The sequence below is a fragment of the Eretmochelys imbricata genome, chromosome 1 (genome assembly GCF_965152235.1).
Source record: "Eretmochelys imbricata isolate rEreImb1 chromosome 1, rEreImb1.hap1, whole genome shotgun sequence".
Classification (NCBI taxonomy): domain Eukaryota; kingdom Metazoa; phylum Chordata; order Testudines; family Cheloniidae; genus Eretmochelys; species Eretmochelys imbricata.
In genome coordinates this window covers 224,088,344-224,107,702 of record NC_135572.1, presented here as the reverse complement: position 1 = coordinate 224,107,702, position 19,359 = coordinate 224,088,344, and the positions used below count along the sequence as shown (strand labels likewise).

Below are 19,359 nucleotides of genomic sequence, written 5' to 3'. Positions count from 1 at the left end.
TGATAGACGCTCTTAGACAGTTAGTAATGGTACCTATCTTTATTGCAGTGTGATCTGTTGTCTTTGTGTAAAAGAGACCCATTCACAGTAAAAAAGCTGAAATGTATATTGTAAAATCATGTGGGGGGGAACCCCCCCTAAAAATCTGTTTACAATTAAAAAAACCAGGGATGGCCAGGGTGACTGAGATTACCCACCCTTGTTGCCATCAGGGTTAATCGTATTAGTGATCAGTAATTACATTTGATGAGGGTACACCCACAGTAAAGGAGGTGGGTGGGTGAGGATAGTGAGCTCTGATTAATATGAAAGGAAATAAAAGCTCAGGAGTTTGCAGCCATTATTGGACAGTTTAAATATGACCCAAGGAGTTGGTTGAATGCTATTGGACAGTTTAAATATAAACCAGGAGTTGGTTGAACGCTATGGGTCATTCTTTCTAGCAACTTAAAGTCATTAAAATAATATATTTACAAAACTAAAAATGGGTCTAACCCAAAACTGAAATGTTTCAAGGGTTCACAAACCTCCACCATACTTTAGAACAAACATTTGCACTAAAGACAATCAAACATTTAAAAGCTCTGGGTATTTCTAGGGTGCTTACAATGCTTGTGGTACACCCATTTTATTTCAAAAACAACCCCCAGACATTAAGCATGAAAGCAACATGTTTAAAAAACAAACAAACAAACCCCAAGACATTCACTGATATCTGCAAGGGGCCCCACACTTGGGAATGGGTACAGTAACCTTAAGGATTGATGTGTATGGTGATTTACTGCTTAATACTGTAAGAAGGCCCCAAAGAAAAATGTATTTTAACTAAAAGAAAAAAAAAATAGCCAAAAGGAACCCAGTTGTACAGACAACTTAATTCCCCCACCCCAGATCACAAAAGGGAATGTTAGGGGAGGGGAGTCTAAAATGGTTTTTAAAAGCAGTTTGGTTTTTATTCTGAAATTATTTTTTTTTTTAAAAAAGGGGGTTGTTTGTCTTCTTAAAAGAGTTGGCATTAATGTTTAAATTGTTAGTTACTCAGGGGCCCAAGCTAGATATAAGTGTGGGTGTTTAAAAAAAGTATTTTGTTGGAAACTGCTGGTCTGGTGTTTTAAACTGCTGGGGTGGGTGTGTGTGTGTGTGCGCAAAACATCGGTGTGGTTTTTTAAACAAGTATATGGCTGCAAACTATTGGTTTGGTGCGTTTCAAACTAAAATGGATTTTAAAAGTTGGTTTTAAAGCAGTTTGGTTTTTATTATTTTCTACAAAATTCATTTATTGTCCTAGCAGAAATATTCTTCCTCCACATTTATTGCTAATGGGGAATTCTATTCACTCTTTGTTTAATTTCAGGTGTGAATTATGAGGGAGAATTTCTCATTTATCTCCTTGGATTCAATGAAGGTTACAAATCTGAATTAGGTTCAGGAACAACCTTGTTGCTCATTTCAGAATGTTCTCTTGCTGGTTTTCCGCTTTTACCACGTGCCTGATAGAACATTCAGTGTAAACCCCTCCACCGTCAAACAGCCGGCCATACCCAGAGTTGGTCCACCCTTGTCTCTTGGTTTGTTGTATCTCAGCCTCTCCCTGTGATGAACCCTGGAAACTGCACAATTCATCTGGCAAGAAAAACTTCCACTATGGAGAAGACTTTCAGAAAGGATTTAATATGAAAAAAGGCAAAATTCAAGATGAAGAAATTATAGGCATAAAAAAGCGGGAAAATTCAACCCCCTTCAAACGGTGGAAAATTACACAAAGAAAGTTTATGAACCTTTTCCAACTCCCACTAGTATTTCCTGCAACTTCACACAAATCTTATAAAAACACCTGCTTTGTCTGTCTACCAGGCAGGGACTGTCTCTAGGCATCATAGCAGAGGGAGCATTTCTGAGAGAAAAAGGCAAAGCATTTATATCATCACAAGGTTATTTTTTTCCCAATCAAATCGTTCTGATATTGATCCCCCAGAGTCACCATGTTCCACATCATCATAACCTGTCTCTCCAGGAAGCGGGAATGGGATTTCTCTGTCCATCCCAGAGACAACTTCACTCCTTAGCGAGTGCAGACTCCCACCTGAAAATACCAAGGGAGACACAGTCAGTGGATCCACTCTATGGTGATGGGCAGCAGCAGAGCAAGGCAGAGTTTACAGCAGTGGTTCTCTAATTTATTTGATCACCCCCCTTCTTTGTGTCCATTATAGTTGATGCCCCCCACCCCCACCACACAAGTACATACAACGATTAAAAAAAATCAACGTGCAACTCTCACTAAATATGAACAGCAGTCGGGCACTGAGTCACAAAGAGCCATTTAAGTACATAGCTCTCCATCCACCCAGCTCTGAAGGCAGCACTGCCGCCAGCAGCAGCGGAGAAGTGAGAGTGGCAACACCATACGCTGCCATCCTTACTTCTGCGCTGCTGCTGGTGGCAGCGCTGCCTTCAAAGCTGGGCACCTGGAAAGGAGCCACCGCTCTCTGCTCTGGATTCTCATGCCGTCCCAGAATACATTTTGTGCACCACAGCTGAGAATCTCTGCTCTACAGTAATGGTTAGGAATTGTTCCCCCTTCAGTCTTCTGGCGGGTCTATGACAAGTTCTAATCCATCATCTCTGTAAACAGTCTGGAAATTAAAACCTTTGGTTTCCAGACCAGCTAACACTGCCAAGTGAGAACTCCATTTACCTGTTACTTCATGTAGAAAACCCAAGCACTTATCAGCCAGGAGCGCTTAGTTAAGAGGATCATAACTCACTCTGCCCTAACAATGAACATAAGAACATTCTTCTTATCAAGTACTAAGCAATGCACATTTCATCAGCACTGCACCTCTTCTGGGGTGGCCGATGGTCTCCCTGCTCATGGAAAAATCGGGAGGGGATGGGAGATTTTCGCCAAGGACAATAGGCCAACTTTTACAGGAGGAGTCATGGGCTCTTTAACATTTGCGTAGCAGTAACAGGACTTTGGTTCATAGGATTCTGCCCAAAAGATACACGTGCAGTGAAGTGGTGGGAATCCAGCACATCCAGGGCGTGGCAGCCACACAAGGATTGGAACCTAGAGGCAGAAGGATCCTAGGTATTTTGCTGGTCTGACCATGAAGTACCACCCAGCAGGGACCCTGCTGTTCCTTCCCCCATGGCAGGCACTGAAGCCTCTGCTTTCAGGGAATGGAGAGACGAGAGAAGGAGAGAATTTCTCACAGGCATTGATTTGTCCAGAGCTGTTCCCTTGCTGTGTACCCCACATTTCCAGCCCTCCCACTCTGCAGAGACAGTGTGAAGTGTAAATAGTTCTCCACTCACCTGTCTGTGAATCCCTGTGTCTGTCACTCACCCCAGTGCCTTGCTCATCATTCTGCCCCGAAGCAGGGTCACCTTCAGAGTCAGACACTTCTCTGGCATCATCATAACCATCCCCTAGGACATCTCCAGGCAGGGCAGGGGCATCTGACGGGAAGATGTGAAGTAATTAAGAGAATAGTCACAGTGGAGATAGAGTTAAACTACAAGCTGCAGATGCACTAGCTTCACTGGTCCCTGGGGATCTCTCAGGGCAGTAAGAGGAGCCCGCTCTGGAACCCTCCGACGGGGCATTTCACATATCACATTGATTTGATACATTTCAAGAGCCAGTTGAGAGGATCCTAGAGCTCCCAGATGAGGAGGGGGAGTTCTAGAAAGAGGTGACTGGGATCTAGCCTAGAGGGATTGCTCCACAAAGGCATTTTGTTACAATAGTTATGTGTTCTCCTGGTAAAGTTTACCCCATAAACTGCCATCAGTCTCCAACGTACTGAAACCACTGGGAGCTGAGCCAGCTAATAAGGGTGGACATGGGCCTTTGCGTGTAAAATCTGCATGTCCCACCCATCCCCTTGTCACAGTCAGGGCTGGCCTTACCATGAGGCCAACTGAGGCGGCCACCTCAGGTGCCAGACTGTGGGGGGCACCACTAGGACTCAGAGTGTAGAAAATTGTGTCTGCTGCTGGTGCATATGTATTCTCTCTGCTCTAGATGCACAGAGATGGTGGAGTGCTGTGCTGGAGGAAGGAGGGCACAAGAGACATAACAGGCAGGCAGGAGAAAAGGGGAGAGGGAATAACAGAAAGCAGCAGGAGCTGCAGGGAGAGAGAGAAGGAGGAGCCTCTTATGTACCTCTCTAGCACCCCCAGGAGCCTGGACTGATTAACACCAGCTTCTTAGGGAGCTTCCTGTTTCCTGCTGCTTCCCTGAACCCACTTGAGGAGAACAGGCAGTCAACTGAAGTAGTAGGAGCCAGTTAGGCCCTTAAGACGCTGATATCTTCCCACACTCAGGCCCTGCTACCAGCCTGCTTATTTGTCCCCTTCAATTGAGTGCTGAGAGCCACTATAGCTGGCACAGAACAGCAATCATGAGTGAAAGAAGAAAACGCCCCTCTGGGGCAGCATTCAGAAAAAGAAAGAAAGCAAAGGAAGCTTTTCTATCTAAGCCGGAAGGAGCTCTCCTGAGATACATAGACACAAATGTTCAGGGTGAGCCTTCCGGCCCCAGCGAGGAAGTGAGTGGTGAGGAGATGCCTGATCTTCCAGTTAGTCAGAGTGCAGGTGACCTGGCAGCTGCTGCAGCACCCATATCTCCATCTCAGATGGATGTAACCCTGCACATTCCTGAAGAAAAGAGTAGATCAGAGAAGAGTGTGGTGGAGGCACAAGAAACAGCAGCTGCTGAGTTTAGTTTCTTAAGTCTAGATGATCCAGATCTGTGGACCCACTTGAGCAGTAGCCTGAGGGACTTCCTTGTACTGCATGGGCCACAGCAAGTGAAACCTTCATGTTCCCCAAAGACAGTGAAAACAGAAGTTTCCATCCAACACATTGCTAGCATGAAATCCCCAATGGTGACAAAGTGGAGAGGCCATGGCTTATGTACTCAAAAACCCAGAATGCTGCATACTGTTTTTGTTGCAAACGCTTCCAGTCTAATGTTCCAGCCACACTGGGTTCTACAGGAACAAAGGACTGGAAAAATCTGGCTAGAAATCTGGCATGCCATGAGAAGGCAGCAAATCACCAGAGAGCATTCCACAGGTGGAAAGAGCTTGAGATGAGACTAAGGTTAAAGGCCACCATAGAGGATCAGCATCAAGAGAAGATTGTATCAGAGTCTCTTTACTGGCAAAATGTTCGGAAAAGGCTCATTGCCATTGTGAAAATGTTTGCTACCCAAAACTTAGCACTTCAGATCAGCTGTATGTGCCAAACAATGGAAACTTCCCTCAAATTGTGGAGCTGATGGCCGAGTTTGATGCTGTACTCCAGGAGCATCGAAGAAGAGTCACCACCCAAGAAATGTACACACACCACTACCTTGGAAAAACAATTCAAAATGAGATCACACAGTTACTGGCAACAAAAGTCAAACAGAAGATTGTGGCAGATCTGAAGTCAGCAAGATATGACTCTGTTATTCTGGACTGCACACCTGACATCAGCCATATGGAACAAATGACTTTAATGGTGAGTTTTCTAATAACAATAGAACCTACTGAAAATGTCTCTGCAATGGTGACTGTCAGAGAATATTTTCTAGAATTTATTGACATTGATGATACTACAGGAGTTGTTATGACAAATGTGCTTCTTAAAAAGCTGGAAGATACAGGAATTGAGATAGCCCTGACCTCTCATGTCAGCTACAAAAATGGTTCCAACATGAGAAGAAAGAACAGAGGAGTGCAGACACGGATCCGAGAGTTAAACCCTCAAGCTTTTTTTTTTCCAATGCAGTTCTCATTCATTGAACTTGGTGGTCAGTGATGCAGCATCAGCTTCTTGTGAGGCTGCTGAATGTTTTAATGTAATTCAAAGCATCTATGTATTTTTCTCTGCATCAGCTCGTCGATGGCAAATTTTGAAGCATTCAAAAGCATCTTGAAACATCCTCTCTGACACTGAAACCACTGAGTGCCACATGATGGGAAAGTCGAGCGAAGGTGATAAAGCCTATCAAACACCAAATTGGGAAGATAGATGATGCCACGGTTGCCATTGTGGAAGATAATGCTATGACAGGAACTGTTCATGGGAGAACAGTGGCAGAGGGAAATGGAATCACCAGAAACATACATAACTTCTGAAGAGTGCACGGAAGTTGGCAGAGGAACTTCACACTGAAGCTATTTTCCCAACCATTCAAGAATGCAAGAGTCACTGAAGAAGAAGACATTTTGATTACGAGGCACGGGATAATCCACTAAGAAACCCCAAACAACAATTCAAAGTTGAATTATTTAACGAGGTGCTAGATTGTGCAATACAGTTAGTTGAACGTATCATGCAGCTCAAGGAACACAGCAGTCTATTTGGGATGTTGTATGAAATTCCAAAACTCCTCACTGTACCTGAAGAAGACCTACACCAGCAATGCAGGGCACGTGAGACAGTGTTGACACATGGTGACATGTGTGATAGTGATTTAGGTGATGAACTGAAAGTCCTTTCAAGATACATTTCAGCAGGAACAGCTCCAAAGGCTGTTCTGGAATATATGTGCACAAATAAGATAACCACCCTTTTTCCAAATGCTTTTGTTGCTCTGCGCATACTTCTAACACTTCCAGTAACAGTTGCCAATGGGGAACACAGCTTCTCCAAGCTGAAGTTAATAACACATCTACACTCCACAATGACACAGGAGAGGCTGGTCGGCCTTGCAATCATCTCAATAGAGCATGAGCTGGCCCAGACTGTGGACCTTCAGGAAGCAGTTCAAATCTTTGCAACCAAGAAGACACAGAAAGAACCACTTTGATTATTCAAACAGATAAAAATGCCAGTGTTTACTATGCAGAGAAGAAAAGTTACATTTGCTGTTCAGGCATTTGAAAGTTACGTGTTACTTAAAATTTTTGAACAAGGCATTTTAAGTTGTTAGTTCTCCTTTATTGGGGTAGGTAGCAGAGCAGTACCATGAAAGGAGTAGAACAGGAAGAAGGCAGAATTGAGACCTTTCAAAGTTTTGGCCCAAGCCAGGGGGGCATCATTAGAGTTCCCCGTCTCAGGTGCCAAAATGTTGTGGGCCGGCCCTGGTCACTGTGTCTATAAGTTGCTATACCAGAATCCCAGGAAAGGTGGTCAGGGAACACTGCAGCATTGATGACGTCTCTGCTTCGACGTGCCCTCTTCACAGATGGTGCGTAACCCTCGTGATCATGTCAGTGAGGGTCACAGGGCAATGACCTGAAGCAAGTACCATGTGGGCAGCTCCTGAGCGAACTGCTCCTTCCATCCCTGCAATGAGCCTCTGTTATGACTTAGGGCATCACACACTTCCCTACCCCTGGGCCTCCACACAGCTCTTGTAGTGCACCTGGTCAGTGCCCCCAGCGTTACGCCAATAGAAAGTACTGGTGGGGAACTTTGTGGATTTCTTAGCAAACCACTATTGTCCCTGTTGGGAAACACATTTAGATTTTGTCAGTGTGACGTTGCTTCCAGAAGGCAGATTCACTGATCACCTCGGCCATCTGGAGTCTGGTGGACGTCGTTCAAGGCAGGCTCCTCCACATTATCATAATCCAACTGAGACCCTTCGGGGGAAGCTCCCTCTGGAACAGCAAACAGCACATTCAGCCCAGGGCACCAGCAAGAAGCCCTTATAACTAGAGCTGTGTATCATGGCATGTGTGAGGGGAACTCGAAGAGGCCCAGGGTGAGAAGGCACAAGTCATAGAACTACGGTGAAACAGGAGTCCCAGAAATAACAAGGGGCCAATCCTGTCCCTGCAGAATCCAACAGCAGCTCTTTTATGTGTTTCAGTGGGAGCAGGATCTGGGTTGTGCTGAGATAACAGGTTGGAACACGGGCACTGCCAGGCCAGAACCAGCCTGTGTGAATCCAGCTGATTTCTGCAGACAGGTTTGAATTTTTCTGTTACACTGGGGAGGGGGAACCTCTCCCCTGCAGGAATTAAAGCTCCCACTGGGAGGTCGCTGGCCTGATCCTTTGTGAGCTCCTGATCTTCACTGGCCTCTCAGGCAGCCCAGGGCTCAGCTTGGCAGCGCTCCAGCTTCTCAGCAGAACTGGCTCATCTGCTCAGTGTCTCCTCCCCCAGCCACAGCCTAAACTACCATAGGGCCAAGTTCATGCTCTCCCTTGACAGCAACTGAGGTAGAAATGCAGCCCCATTTACAACTAGAGATGGGCCCAGGCCGGGAAGTTCACATCCAGGGGTTTGTTTCAGCTTTTTATAGCAACAGATGCCAGCTGAAAACAGAGATCCGGAGCTGGGGTCAGAATCTGCAAATCCCTCCCTCCCTCAAACTTCTGGTGGGTTCAGATCAGTGAATTGGACTCAGCTTATCTGTAATTATAACACAGGACAATCTTCCCTCTCTCTCAGAGATGTGAGTTGAGCTCCACTGAGCTCTGACACCTTCATCCAAAGACACTGACCTGTCTCCTCCAGCTCCACACTTGGGGAGGTCACTGAGAGCCACTCCCAGGAATGTGTGCTCAGGAGATGGTCACATGTTTCTATCCTGAGATTCTGACAGAAATCCTGTTCAATGGGATTAGACCCCACCTTGTAAAATGGGAACCGTGTCGGGGGAAATGGCTGCAATTTTAGCAAGTGTTCTAGAAATTCTGTTCTCTGCCCATATTTGGGTCTTTCGGCCTGAGTCTGCCCCTCCCCCATTACCTTGTTCTGATCCAGGGTCGTTTTCCCCCTCGCTGTCCCCGGTGTAATACTGCAGCTTCGTCACTGAGTCATCTGAATAGGAAGCTGGAGAAATGAGAACCAGAAATTCATCATAGTGACAGCAGCTGAACTGTGGGACTGGGAACACATCTGGGGCCAGGGGCAAAATTTTTGGTCTCAGTTTGGTCCTCCTTCCAGAAAAAATGCTGAATCACAGCGACTCTGAGCAGTGAGAGGCTGATGCAGACTCCCAAAGAGAAATCTCCATTTCATTATGGAAAATGTGACTGAGAGTATGATACAATCTGACCTGAAGGATGCTGGTAATTCACATACCCTGTGGGATGAGTGAAGGGCACATCTTTGGCTATGGGTCCAGGGAAGTTCCACAATGGTCCCGGCCACCTCAGTCACAGAGAAGACTCCTCCTTCTTAAGGACAAATACCCACCTCCCCCATTGATCATAGAATCATAGAAGATTAGGGTTGGAAGAGACCTCAGGAGGTCATCTAGACCAACCCCCTCCTCAAAGCAGGACAACACCAACTAAATCATGCCAGCCAGGACTTTGTCAAGCCAGACTCCATGGTTAGGCTGCGTATAATGCCCGAGGAGTTTACACTTGTTACTTGGTTGGTGAAATCTCAGTATAGAATTCACAGCCAATTTTGGGGTTTGTGCCCTGCTTCCTAACAGTCTTCCCTGAGCCTGGTACTCATGTACTTGAGCCACAGCTGGACACAGGCCAGCAGAGGCCAAGAGCAGAGTCTGTGATTCACTCTAGCCATCTTGGCTGTGGTGCTGGGGGATGCCCTGAGCACAGCACAGCCCTTGGGCAGGATGTTCCCATCTGACATTGAGACAAAATGGCACAAAGGATAAAAGGGCCAGGACTCAAAGTCATGAGAAACTCCTGGACTGATCTCTCTGTTCCGGGGGCAGGAAGGAGCCCACCCAGCAGCAGTGGCTGTGGTGGGAGAAGGCCACAGAACATCCCCTGCCCCAGTGCTCCAAAGCAGTTTTCAAATGATAGTTTAGCCTGGCCCCAGACAGTCACTTTCTTGACCCATAGCTGGTTACACTCCAAGGCTGAAGTAACATTAACCGTCCCTACAATTGGGCCTTGCAGAGTATGGTGAGAAGGAAGCCCATCTTCATCTGTCTACATGAGTAACTCCTGGTCTTACCACCGCATTCACAGGTAGGGCTTGGAGAGAAACAGAATTTTAGTTTGCTGGCCATTGTAAAACAAATTTAATAAATGATTTTGGGTTGAGCCAAAAAGGACTTTTTTTGAAAATTTTGGCTAAGTTAAAAGTTAAAAAAAGAGAGAGAAATTCATATTGAATGAAACAATTTTGGATTTTTTGACATTTTCAAAATGTTTTTTAATTTTTATTAATACAATAAAGGAAATTTGAAACTGAAAAGTAATTGCAAATTGAAAAAAAACAAAATATTCTGTGTAGAAAATATTGAAACAAAATTTATTATGTGTGTCTGTGTTCGGAACAACTTGGTGAAATCGATGTGAATTTTAAAATGTCTGAGTCTGTATTTTTTTTTCACTGTTGTATTTGTGTGATGAGGAACATGTGTAATCACTCACAGTCAGCAGCAACATTGAACTCTTTTATTTTGTTTGTCAGGAACTGCAAAACTACAGAGGAACTGCCAATTAGCAAGGAGGAAACTGAACTGAACCCCGAGCAAAATCTCTTCCTTCTAGACAACAACTGGTGGGTACTAACAGCAGTGTTCCTGGTGAGTGCCTTCCCCTTCATAAAACTACATTCCCCCCTACATACATAACACTCCTCCCCCCTTTGGCAACACAATCATCCAGCCATCGTGAGTGCTCTCACCTGCGCTGCGGTCTCTCTACAGCACTCGGCAGGGCCGGTGTCTTTGGTGACTGCGATTCAGCATGAAGCCCGGCGAGACAGGAGCGATGTCCCCTTCGAGTAGCGGCTTCGATGGGCTCAGAGAGTCAGAGGCTGCAGGCTGTACCGATAATGAAGAATGGCTCTAGAGGAGACACATGTGAAGGCTCCTCCTAGAGTAATGTTGCTCGGAGATGAGCAGCTTTTCAGCTGGTCAATGTGGTGATGCCAAACTTGTCCATTGGCAATCTGGACCTTATATGAGATGGAACCAGTGACCTCAATGACTGCTGAAGGAACCTACCTCCATAACTTCTACAAATACACTTTCTTGTCATGTGAAGGAACCTCAGGGTAGATGATAGGAAGGAATCCAGAGCAGGATCCTGCTTGTGTTCCAATTCCTCAGATAGGTCATAGTTGAGATGGTGAACCCATGTCTTAAGACATTGTTCCATGAGTAGCTCAGCTGGGCTAACTCTGGTACTTGGGCATGGAGTGATGTGTAATGAGGAATCTGGCAAGCCTTGTCAGCCAGTCTCCCTTGATGATCCGCATTATAGCATCTTTGGTTGTCTGCGCCATCTGTTCAGACAGATCATTTGCTTGGCGATGGCATGGGGCAATGGTCACAGCTCGAATGAGGTTGCTTTTGGTGAAGTCCTTGGACTCGTCAGAGGTAAAAGCAGTTCCGTTATCAGATACGATAGTATCTGGTGACAAATGAGTCATGAACAATTGACGCAGAGCAGTGATCATTTCAGTAGTACTTAGCATGATACTCCACCGTTGCATTTGTGGTGACATGACTGAAGGTGCTGGCTTGTTATTGGAGAGAATTCCTAGATGTGTCTTGCAGTCAGTACGATTCTCAAACAGACTGTAAATATAATTGTGGAATTTCTTGTCTTCAGTAATGGCAGTGAGATCATCTTTATCAATTTGTGCATAGTTTCTCTTGGAGTATGTAGTTGATACGTGCCTCTTTTCCCTCTGGAAAGTGATGGCTGAGAACAGCTACAATGCCATAATCTAATACATCATAGGTAATGATCAATGACCTCTGTTTGTCGTAGTGAATGAGGATCATCAGACATCAGTAACTTCTAGACATTCCTGAAGGCTTCTCCATGCTAACAAGTCCATTTCCTTGGAGCTCCCTTGTCAAGAAGGCAATGAAGAGGTTCAGTACTTGTTGCCTTTTTTGGAAAAAATAGTGGTGGAAGTGTTGGCTGGATGGGAGGGGTGTATGTACCCCAGAATGTGATCAAGCTAATTGCAACCATATCATGTGCATTCAGCCACTATGACTTAACAAAATAGAACACCGCATAGTTAAGGGTTAATTTGAATAAGCAGGCGTCTGAAGGGAAAGTCAAACATTAGCTGTACGCTGGCATTTTCTGCTAATCAGAATAGGAAGAGGGGAGAGAAAGTCAAAAATTGAGACTGAAAGCAAATAAGTGGAAGAGAACCTTGAATCTGGGTGCCTTTGATATAGAATCTTATTATGATTAAGATTGTTAGGAATGTTTGTTGATAAATAGTTCATTGATGTTAGGAGAAAGTGATGACTCAGTAGGGGTCACTATGATCTATGTGTTTTGTAAAAGTTAGTTATAAAAACGACTAGATATAGAATGTACTTTGGAGCAGTCCTCTGAAGGTGTCTGTAATGGGGTTGGCACCCACTTCTCATGAGTGCCCCCTTCTGGTTGAGCGTGTCTGTGTTCTTTAGTTCTGGTGACTCCTTTCGGTGGTTCTCAGGTGGGTTTGTCAGTGTTTGGATTTTGGATCATGGATTGCCTGTACCTTGTTTTCTGTTGGGTGGATACCAGATGCATCGATAGCCCAAGAAGATGACAACTGTAGCTCCAAATTCACATTTTTCCTTCTTGATTCAAATACTTGACTTTGTGAATCAGCACAAGACTTCTCGAAGTTGTTTGGCAAGATCATCCTTGGTTGATACCATAATCAGGATGTCATCAAAATATACTTATAGCACCTGGAATTCTCGAAAGTAGAGTTCCCATGAACCATTGGAAAATTCCCAGTGCAATGGAAATCCCAAACTGGAGACATGTGACTCAAAATTTTCAATGAGTGATCGTCTGTGCATCTGCCGCATCTTTGTCAACTATCACTTCTTACATTTTTGGGCAAGAGTGAGGTTTGTGAAGACTTTTCCTCCAGCAAGTACAGGGAGCAGTTGGTTAACAGCAGGCCCTGAGTAAGAGTGAACAAGGCACTTAAACAGCAAAGTGCACTTATTATCTCCACAGATTCTCACGTTGCCATTCGGCTTGAGCATGGGTACTTGGTGTAGCCCATTTCATATCTGTAGCTGGCTCAAAGACTCCCTCTGCAACGAGACATTCTAGTTCTGTGTCAGTCTTTGGACATAGGGCAAATGGTACATTCCTGACCTTCATGTGTATCAGCATGACTGTCGGATCTGGGTGAAACAACTCTGGAGGTCCCTTGTAAGCTCCCAATTCTTCAGAAAACACTTGAGCTAATTCATCAGTGATCTTTCTTAGTTGCTCTTTGCTGATGTCATAGATGCCTTGGATGTTGATTCCCAACTGTGTAAACCAGTTCTGGCCTAAGATGCTTTTATGTTGACTTTTTGTGATGATGACAGGCAATCTTTCATTGAAAGATCGATAGCAAATATTCACATTACAGCTTCGGATGAAGTCAACATTTTGTCCATTACAGGCTTTAAGGCTGCATGATGGATTTGACAGCTTGGGAGGCCATTGTGAGAAAAACTGACAGAATGGGTTTTTATTGATGATCGCCATTGCAGAACCAGAGTTGACTTCCATTTTGCACTCATGGTAATTGATAAGCACTGTTGCAAACATTTCAGAACCTTAAGATTCCTTGTTGTGGATGGCTCTACATGTAGCAAAGCTTCTTGGCATCATTGTTGAAGGAAGCATCAAGTATGTTTGATGCACAAGGATGAGAATACTGGTTATTGTCCTTTTGTTTCATGCTTTTAACCTTTGATTGGCAGACTCTCTCAACGTGACCTTTCTTTTTGCAGAAATGCCACTTGGTGTCTTTGAATTTCCAAGCAGAGTGCTAATGCTGCCCCCGCACCCCCCTTAGCCTGAGCAGATGTTCAGGTGATTAATCTTGTCCAATGACATTAATGTGATTGAGTTCCCATTGTCCCGCTGAGTTTGTCGATGACAATGAGCTTTCTGATTGTGAAGTGTAGCATTCATGTTGGTTGCCATGACACAAATTTCCTCAATGTGCAATGATGCTGTTTGGGTAGCCAAGGCCTTTTTCTGAGGGACGGTGAATGTCTAATTTGGCTCTGCAAGGAGATGGCATTGAAGTGCTTTCTCCTGAACTCCACAGTCAAGGCGATCTTGCAGCATGTCGGTGAGAACAATACCAAAGTTACAATGTTCGGCGATGCGATGCAGCTTGGCAGTATAGGCGGTGATGCCCTCGTCAGATCAATGATTTCATTTATGAAATTGAAATCTCCGAACAGTGACAGATGGCATAGGTGAGAAACGTGCCTTCAGCAAAGCTACGATGTTGTCGTATATTTTGGTCTTGGGCAAAGCAGGAGTAATGAGTGATCTTATAATGAATGTCAGTTAGCGGTCACCTATATTATTTGCTTCAAGATAAGAAGAAAATCTTTCCGAATAAGAATGCCACAATTCAGGGTGACTTATGTTAAAGTCTTCAGTGTGTTCCAGCATGGTCATTTCAAGTCACAGTAGAACAACATTGGTTCAGACTCCAAGGTGGTCCATTCAATCTGCAATGCTTGCTGTTCATTTCTGAGATCACTATTTTCTACTAGGGTGGTTCTAGAATCCCTCTGCTTGTGTTTAATCTTCAATCAGATGTCATGCTCATGGCCAGAAAAGTTAAGGGTTGTATTTGTGTGGTGAGGAACACGTGTAATCTCTCACAGTCAGCAGCAACAATAAACTCTTATATTTTGTGTGTCAGGAAAAGCAAACCTACAGATGAACTGGCCACTAGCAAGGAGGAAATTTCACTGAATACTGAACAAAATCCTTTTCTTCTGGACAACAACTGGCGGGCACTAAGAGCAGCACCCCTAGTGAGTGCATTCCCCTCTATAAAAATGTTCTCCTTTGCATACATAACATTCACCTAAATTGTTCTAACCAAAACTTGCACCCAGCTCCAATCCCAAGCTCACATGAGCGTGCAGCTGCAGTGATTTAGCTCTGGGTCAGGGCCTCAGAATGGAAAGTGACTTTCATATTTGCTCCCTGTTAAGATTGAGCCACACAGACCTGAGCGACTGAACATCTCCTGCTTCTCTCTCATCAGGTTATAATCAATCTCCTCATACACGGCCTCAGAGAGGGGATCCAAGGGTCTTCTGGAACCTGAAAACAAAGGGCAGTATTGCATAGGGTCATAGAAACCAGAGATGGGAAACCCTATGGGATCATCCAGCCCCTCCCTGTAAGCCCAGTGCAGGACTGGTCCCTACAGCACATTCTTACTGCTCTGTCCAGGCTAGATTTCAGTGCGCCAGGGGATGGGGACAACATCCATTTCCACAAATCTCTTTGATAGTGGTTCCAAAGGCTAGTTCACTGTCAGGAAGTTTCTTTACATTCAGCCAAAACGTTTCCTCTTTAATCTCATCCCATTATTCCTGGTTATTGCCCTTTGGAGAATCTGAAATAATTCTTCCCCCACGCTACTGTTTACGCCCATCTGCAAAATGGTGATAACACTTTATTTCTGTACAGTTTAAGACCAGAAGTGATCATTAGAACACCTAGTCTGACCTCCTGCAGAACACAGGCCTCTATGTTTCACTCAGCTAAGTCTCAGTTAGACTAAAGTATTTCAGTCCTCAGGAGAACAAACTATTGTGTGCCGCAGGCAGAGTACAGGGGGGACCGAGGTACCACCAAAGCCCAGTGTCCACGCAATGGAAGGGAATTGATTAGGTGAGAGATGCCAGATGATCCTGGAAGGCAATTCCTGCTCCATGCTTCAGAGGAAGATGAAAATCCCCCAAAGTTCCTTTTTTGCCAATCTGACCTGGTAAAAAATTCTTTCCTGACCCAAATCTGGTGATCGGTTTAACCCTAAGCATGTGGAAAAGACACATCAGCTCGGTGTCTAAGAAAGGTTCTTCTCTGTATCATCTCAGAGTCTGTTCCAGCTCATCCAGCCTCCCTTCTCTAGCTGTGGCCAGTCTCAGATGCTACAGAGGAGAGCAACCTGTCCCACACAAATATGCAAGACGGGAGAGAGGGCCCAACTCTTTCCTGACCCCTGAAGATGGCTATCTGAAGCCCTGAAGCATGAGGTCTGATGATATGTTGGGATATATTCGGGTTAAGTAAAGACCTGGGAAGCTGCTGGTGTGCTGACATGACATTAGGAGATAAGGGCAGAGGCAAGCAGTGTTTCTCCATTTGATAAATAAGTTGCCCTCCTTTTCCCTTCCCTGTTGCTTGTTAAGAATTGATAAGCCTTGCAGCTGCATAAGGAATGTAGTTGTCTAAAGAATACCCTTTGTGTAAAAGAAGTGTTCTCTCCCCCTCCCTTTCTTTCCCAGCGACATAAACGAGCCCAGGGTCATGGCCCCTTCCTCCCTCCCCTGAGAACTGCTGATTAAGGGAACTTGTGTCAACAAATTACTGCAAAGAAATGTATTTTCAAGGCACAAATGTGTGTATAATCTGCGTAATGCTATAATCAGTCAATAGGGGTGGGTATAATCATAGTATGGGTGTTTCTATTACTTAATAAGGGGTTTTGGGGTGTTGTAATGGATGTAGGTGTTTACAAACTAACTTAAATAAAAAGAGTGTGCTGTAACTAATCCAGTGCTTCCTCGACAATTGGGTCGAGGGGAACAAGTACTGCAATGAAGAAGCCCGTCTACTCAGCCCGGCTCTGGGTCAGCCTGTTTATTCTTCTCTAACATTATAGGCATTGCCCTAATGCTAAACTGTGACTGTTATGCGTATGTTAATGGCAATCCTGTTCTCTATCTGTCTCCCAGGGTGCTGGTAGCTAATATTTGTACAGTGTTTTATAGATGTAAAATCCTCTACAAGTGTCAGTTTTCAGTACAATACAGTATAGTGCTCCTTTCCAGCATTTCTCCTTCCTAAGATTCTGCTCTCCACTGGATTTCTCTCTACAGAGGTATTCTCCCAGCTCAAGTTTTGTAATCTTTTTTGTCTGGCAACATTTCCAATCTATGTAGGTCCCTTTCCATGATGTCTCTCCTCACGGATATTCAGAACACCTCCTGTGACAGGTATTGCAACCTCACGCAGTATCTTTGGGAACCATTGTTTGAAATCTGTGAATGGTTTAGGTATGATTGTGTTTTACTCCATGGATGAGGGTTACCACAGGTCCTCCAGGAATAAAAAACAATGGAGGATTATTGAGGTGAATCACTGAGATCGTAAACAATTCAGAGAGGTCCCAGGCCTTGGGGCAATTTGCATGGACTGGTACAAACTGGGTTACCAGAGACCAAGAGACAAACAAAGACTTTTGGTAGAAAATGCTGAGTTTAAACAAACTCAGGGTCTTCGTTTTGATTCAGGAAATGAACAAGATCTTCTGCACATGAAAGAGGCCAATGCAGAATAGTTTGAAAGGACATTGCTGTACCAGGCTGCCCATGAGGAAGATGGGTGATTTCTGGTAAGTTCAGTAAGTGTGGAGGAATTTTGTATTTTTTGTGTGTTTTCTCTGTGAAGCTTTTATCCGACGAATAAGGTGCAGTCAGCTGAGAAGGAGCTGGGAGGCAATTTGTAACTGCTGGCAATACACTGTTCATAGCACCTGGAGAGAAAGCACAGCATGGGGCTGGCCTTTAAGCAGCCTGGCTTCTGGGGATATCGCAGTGGAAGGCACAGGGCTGTGCAGCCTTTAGACCCTGGCCACAAGGAGGTGGGATGGGGGGTCCTACCCAGAGACAGGTGATGACTGGAGCTTGAGGTGTGATTTGGGACTCCTGGAGTGCACCACAGGGAGGGAGCGGGGGTTTGTGTGGGGGATACCGGTGCAATTTCCATTCAACTGTGATGCTCCCTCGCTAGTATCATCTCCAGATTCCATGGCTGGGCTGTTCCACTGCCAGACAGTTAATGAAATATTCAATGAGAGAGGAGTTAGGCACCTCGGCCACCCCACCCAGCCTGGTATCGCCCCTCACCCTGACACCCTGCAGTCCCCCTGCTATTGCAGAGGCATTTCACACAGTGACACCAGTCAAGACCCACCTCTGCGCTGTGCCCTGGCACTTCGCACCTGCGCCCCCAGGATGATTAAGACCAGGCAGAGCAGGGCCCCCAGGATAATGCAGACAACCACGGGCACCGTGACTCTCCCACTATCGGTCGGAGGGCGGCGCGGGCGAGCTGGATGGAAATGAACATGCAACAGAGAGAGATTATCCTGCTCAGCACGGCCTGCAGCTCCCACCTGGGTGTCATTTGCCCCTAGATTTCACAGCCCATGGAAAGGAGCTCCTTCCCTCAGGCTGCAGCTTGCAGCTCATCCCCTGTGACCCAGCACCAGGGAAATTTAACCCTTGATGGGAGAAGGGGGATGGTTTACCTTGGGTATTTGGTGAATCTGTCGTCTGTGTCACACCTGCAAAGGAAAAGGGAGAGATGGAGTCTTGAGTGAGGGAGAGGTGACATGTTTGTTACCAGGGGGAACCTCACCTCTGAGAGTCCCTGGTTGTCTCCAGCTGTCACCTCCACAAACTCCCTCACAGCAGCATCGGTCCTGTATGTTAGTGATTTAGGGCCCAAGTCTCTTGTGCAATGATGAGGACACTACTAATAAGCAAGCACACTGGGGCCTGTGAGGGATGCAGGGATTATGCTGGCTAATGTCTTACCCAGTCTAGCCCAATAAAGGTTCTACCCCACAGCACCCATGATGCACCTGCACACAGGAGATGGGAGGGCCTGGTCTGTGACCAAGTGGGAGGTGGGTGGGCTGATCCATCCTCCTCCCCAGAAATTACAGCATGTAACAGAAACATCTCCTGTCACTCACCTGAGCAATTCACAGCAGCATCTTCCTCATGGTCACAGTTACTTTCACCCCAGGGCTTGGAACAACAATCCCAGAGAGACGACTCTGTCCCTCTGCAGTTCACCTTCTCCACCCAGATGGAACCAGTCCCCTCGCCAAATGCAGCCTCGCCCGGGGCAGATAGAGCTGATCCACAGCCCAGTTGTTGACACACAACATTAGCATCCGCCATGTCCCAGGAGTCATCACAAACTGTTCCCCAGGAGCCACGGAACCAAACCTCCACTCTCCCCGAGCATCTGTCCTCTCCTCCCACGACACGCAACTTCTCCCAGTCTGGAAATGCAGAAACCTCACATGTTACTGGAACAGCTGGGAAAGTCCTTAGGAACCAAGAGGGAGACACAGAGAAGGCAAGATACCTGTGCAGCTTGGAGAGTTCGGGCATTCGGCAAAAAGGGTCTGAGGTGGTTTCCCTTTCCTTCCTATGGAGAGAAAGCTGAGGTGAGTGGATTGGGCTGTATGTGCGATGCAGGTTCGAGTAGGGTTTATTGGTATTTCACACCCCGAATACCAGCGCTTTGTAAATTGGCTGAAAGCCAAAATCTGGGTTATGGAATAATTAATTAGCTACTCAGCTGTTACCCTGGATTTTGCAGTCTTTAAGCAGCTCCCTCCTGGCGGGTGTGTGTCTTTATGTAAGTGGCAGGACAGTATCTGA

General features: G+C 45.6%; 1 pseudogene; it reads right to left on the bottom strand.

Moving 5' to 3' along the window:
* Nucleotides 1–1,916: 1,916 nt before the first annotated feature.
* The window catches only part of LOC144269875 (antigen WC1.1-like), a 51,099-nt pseudogene continuing 33,656 nt past the window's right edge, over nt 1,917–19,359 (bottom strand).